This window comes from Gossypium hirsutum, chromosome A02 (assembly GCF_007990345.1).
Source record: "Gossypium hirsutum isolate 1008001.06 chromosome A02, Gossypium_hirsutum_v2.1, whole genome shotgun sequence".
In the NCBI taxonomy this organism is placed as follows: Eukaryota; Viridiplantae; Streptophyta; class Magnoliopsida; order Malvales; family Malvaceae; genus Gossypium; species Gossypium hirsutum.
The window spans coordinates 2,841,320-2,846,754 of record NC_053425.1 but is presented as its reverse complement, the minus strand read 5'-3'; positions in this window follow the sequence as shown (position 1 = coordinate 2,846,754).

The window sequence follows — 5,435 nt, the reverse complement described above, 5'->3', positions numbered from 1 at the left end:
TCAGATCCCTATAATCCACACACATTCGTACATTTCCATCTTTTTTGGGAACAGGGACGATGTTGGCTACCCAATCCGAATACTTGACCTCTTGTAAGAATCCAGCGTCGAATTGTCTTCTGACTTCTTCTCTTATTTTCAACACAATGTCCGGTCTCATTCTCCTGAGCTTCTGCTGAACGGGTTTACAATCCTCCTTTATGGGCAGACGATGCACCACAATGTTAGTACTTAGCCCAGGCATATCTTGGTACGACCACGCGAAAACATCTTTGAACTCTCGGAGCAAATTAATGAGGTCTTGCCTTGTCTTTGCGGTGATTTCAGTTCCAATTTTCACCTCCTTTCCATCCTCTAGGCTCACTATTTCTAATGATTCCCTATGAGGTAGGATATGCTTATCCTCTTGTTCCACCATTCTTAACAAGTCCGGAGATGCATCATAATCTTCGTCATTTTCAAAGTCGTGGGATCCCTCTGAACACACCTCTTGCTCAAAAATAGGCTCCGTGTTTGAGGCAGCGTCACTCATGTCATTGATATCTGAAGACCTATGAAGGCATATCAAAGAATATACCAAGAATATAAATTTATGAATATGTTTGTGCAAAAGAATTACAAATGAAAGAATTATTTGTAAGACAATCAACCAAATGAAAAATATAAAAAGGAAAAAAAAACTGATCACGATGAACGCTGACATGTATTTCATTAAAATAATGATATTTAGGCCCCATGCCTATTTCACAAAAAATTTCATATTGTTTCTAGGCCAACAAACAACAGGAATGTTTTGAGCATTACTCTGAATAAGCCCTAAAGACTACAGGGATTTCTTCAGCAGTCCAATTGTTTAGCTCACTTCCAGGCTCATAAGGGCAGATCTCCAACAAAGCCCTCCTTTCCGTTGCTTCTATGGCGTTGGTATAAACATTTTCCAACATTCCTCCTATGCCGCTACCGGACACTCCACATTCAGAATGGATAAATCCTCCAGACACAAAAGATGCAGATATGTGGGGAAAGGTTAAAGGCTCACACTTAGCTTCATGTCCATTCAAACGCGCCCTTCTTCTCTCTTGTCTCTTCTCTATTTCTTTCTTCTTCTGCTTCATGTCTGGCTTGTACCCTAAACCAAATCTATCAAACTTTTCCTTCGGCATTGGTGCCTCAATCCTTCCCTGAAGATATTTTCCCAATCCTTTCCCGGGTAAGGCTCCTCTTCCTACCATTAATCGCAATCCATCTCAGTGGTCCTGGATATTTTCGGTACTGGAATTCTATTTCCCTCCGCAATAAACATCGCGTTCACAAATTCTAACGACCGAAAAGAACATTCTAGTGCCTCATCGTTGATGTCCACATAAGGTGCATCGCTAGTCATCATTGCGATAATATCCTCCTCTGCATCTATTGTTACCAACCGATCCTCCGATACCAACTTCACCTTCTGATGTAATGATGAAGGTACTGCCCCTGCTGAGTGTATCCACGGTCTCCCCAATAGACAGTTGTAGGAGGGTTTAATATCCATTACCAAGAAATCCACCTCATAAGTGACTGGGCCAATCCTTAATGGTACCTCAATTCTCCCCATAACCTCCTTTTTTGTTCCATCAAATGCCCTTACTATGCTCTGGCATGCTTTCATGTGCGAACTGTCTATTGGTAATCGGCTAAGAGTGGGCAAAGGCAATACATTTAGTGCAGATCCATTATCAACCAAGGCCCCCGGGAGTGTGTACCCTTTGCATCGGACAGTAACATGTAGGGCTTTAGTAGAACCTCTTCCTCCGGATGGTATTTCATCATCACTGAAGAAGATAAAATTGTCAGCACCAATATTGTTGATCAGCCGATCCAGCTTGTTTACCGAAATATCGTCAGCCACATATGTTTCGTTTAGCACCTTTAATAGTGCATTCCGATGTACTTCCGAGTTTAAGAGTAAAGCTAATACAGAAATGCGGGCTGGCTGTTTATGTAGTTGCTCCACAACACTGTATTCACTGTGTTTCAAAAACTTCAGAAACTCCTTTGCCTCTTCTTCTTTTATTGGTTCATTTACCAATGGTTCAACTTCTACTGCTTTCCCTTTCCTCTGTTCTTTCTTCCAATTCTCTTCCCTGGACGACTCTGCTTGAGCGTCATATCCTTTTCCATTGCGCGTGTAAGAACCTGTTTCCTGATTTCTTTCTGCTTCTTTCCCAAAACGGTCACATTACACCCGTAATTCCACGGCACCATTTTGTTATCCCTATAAAAGAAATTTGATGGTTTCTGGATTACAATTTTCGGTGTTACCTGAGCCCTAACCTCATTACCCTTAGGGCGTGAGATAATGACCACAGGATGATTTATTTTTGGAACCTTTGTTCCCAACTCTGTCGTGCATATGCTCCTCATTTCTTTCGCATCTTCATAAACCTCATCTCCTTGTTATCCATCATGCTTTGAACCAAAGCCTTGAATCCTTCTCATTCTTGGATTTCATGCCCTGTTTTATGGTGAAATTCACAATAATTTCCCATCTCATGCCCTTTCTCAGAATCTGAAATAACCAACCCTCTTTTCGCCATTTCTTTCCAGACCCATTTTAATGGAGTTTTTACTTCAGCAATGTCAGTCTTGACTTCTTCTCCCGTACCTTCGCTAACCATATTCACCCCATTATTGTGTGATTAGGTAACGGATTCTTTGCGTTAGGTGAGTCATCAAGTTTGACAACACCTAAATTGATAAGTCCTTCTACTACCTTCTTGAAGGCAGTACAATTTTCTATCGAGTGCCCAGAAACTCCCGCATGATAATCACATTGCGCGTTCGTATCATACCATTTTGGATTCGGGGGTTGTAGAGGACTCAAGTAACGAGGAGCAACAACATGTGCATCGAATAAAGTCTGATACAACTCCTTGTATGACATCGGGATTGGCGTGAATTGGGGCTTTTCAGTAATTTGCCTAGCTCCCGACTCTTGTCTTGATGATCCCTGTTGATTAGCAACCACTTTCTTTGGTTGATTCACGGTAATTGACCTACCATAAGCGTTCACATTATTCACTTCATTTTCTCTTTTCCTCGGGGGTGCCCTCCTATTATTTTCTCCTCCATCTATTTTTCCACTTTTAATGGCATGCTCAATCATTTCACCATTCATGATTATATCCGAGAAGTTTTTTGAAGCGCTTCCCAACATGTGAGTGATGAACGGGGCTTTCAAAGTATTAATAAAAAGCGTCGTCATCTCTTTTTCCAAAAGTGGTGGTTGCACCTGAACCGCCACCTCTCGCCACCTCTGCGCATATTGTCTGAAGCTTTCATTGATTTCTTCTCTAAATTTTGCAGAGTTATCCTGTCAGGCGTCATTTCCGAGACATGATTGTATTGTCTCAGGAAAGCCTGTGCTAAATCCCTCCAAGTAGCAATTTAGCTCGGCTCAGCTGATTGTACCACTTTGACGCTGCTCCCGTAAGACTTTCCTGAAAGCAATGTATTAATAATTGATCATTATTAATATGCCCCGTCATTCTTCTACAAAACATAGTAATATGTGATCCTGGGCAACTAGTCCCGTTGTATTTCTCGAATTCCGGCATCTTAAATTTGCAAGGGAGCACCAAGTCAGGAACCAAGCTCAGATCCTTTGCATCTATTCCATAGCTTTCGATGCTTTCTATTGCCCTAAACTTTTCTTCTATCCATTTCCATTTCTCCTCAAATTGTTTTGGAAATTCCTCCTTCGCCTTGTCCTTTTCAACCATCTCATCAAGATCTGGGACAGCAATATTATTCGGGCTATCACTGGGATTAAAACCCGCTCCGGGTTGAAAATTCATTGGGATTGAAGCATCACCTTGGAACTGCTGGGGCCTAACCGACACAGAGGGTCTCCGCGGATGCAGCTCAGTCTGTACTTGCGCATGCGGAGGCGTGAAACCTGGAGGATAAAGTGGTTCACCATTGTTTTCTTCTTCGCTAACAATCACAGGACCTTACCCTTATCTACTCCCTTTAATAATTGTGTCATCTTAGCCACCAGATCATTTTGGGACTCCTCCATCTTTTGCACCATGTCACGCTGAATCTTTTCCATTTGCTCTTTCATTTGCGCCTGCAACTGGTCTTGCATTTCTTTTGAAGTCGCTCTAGCTTCTCCAACCTTTGGTCCATGATTTTTGCCTTAGCTCGGGTGCCGTAACTTTGTTGGTTTTCCAGGTTAACTGAAATGATTTTATTCGATTAGGTTTTTTTTTTAAAAAATGGTCATTAGTGCATATAATGTGATGCAATGCATGAAATGAATGCAAAAGAAAGGAAGGCGCTGATTCTAAATTTAATTCTATTAGAATAATTTTCTAGAAGACAGATTTTTTTACATGAAAATAGTTACATATGTGGTATTGCCCTTCATAGTCCAAGTAAACACTGATATTTTCTTCATGGTTAAACCCTGTAAATTCTCCAAAAGATGCCTTTGCTAGCTTCTTACTGCTTAATCTGAGCCTCGATCTCTTGCTCGCTTATCTCCATGATACTCATCAAAAAGTGCCGGCTCTTGGATAATCTTCGTTGGCAATTAAATCAAGTCATGTATTCCTTCGTGGACTTCCGGCTTTCTCTCGTCATGCCTTCGTTGGCTTGAATCTCTAGAAATTACATCATGTATTCCTCCGTGAACTACCAGCTTTCTCTCATCGTGTTTACTCAGACTATATTCAGGCGACCGCACTATAATCCACTTTATCAAGAAATTCGTTTCCTTATGACAACTATTCTATTTAGGAATCGAATTTCGAATCAACACATTCTTTTCTTTGATGTAATGTAATGCAAATGCATGAATGCAAAAGAAAGGAAGACATTGATTCTGAATTTAATTTCATTGGAACAAATTTCTAGAAACAAATTCTTTACATAAACAGACTACATACACGGTCTTTCTCTCATATTCCAAGTGAAGACACCTTTCTCCTCTTCATATCTGGATCTTATGGTCGAGTCTGGCGAATTATCCAAGAGATGTCTATATTAACTCCTTTTTTGCTTGATCCAGGCTGCGACTCGTTGCTCACTTATTTCTATGATACTTTTCAGCTCCTTTAAGAAAGTCAAGGCATGACAGCTCTCGAATAATCTTTGTTAGTTTCTGTCTCAGGCAATGAAGCAAAGTCTTGTATTTTTCACGGACTATCAGCCTTCTTTCATGTATTCACTTGGACCATATTTAGACAACCGGTTATAATCCACTTATCAAAAAATTTGTTTCTATGACAATTGTTCTATTTAGCAATCAATATGAATCAACACTCCTTCCTAGGATGATGTAATAAAATCAATTATAAACAAAAACAAAACACGTTAGTGCAGAATAAATAACAAATAAAGCAATTCGGGTTGAGTGGCTACTGGTAGGTCAGGCTTCTATATGTGGT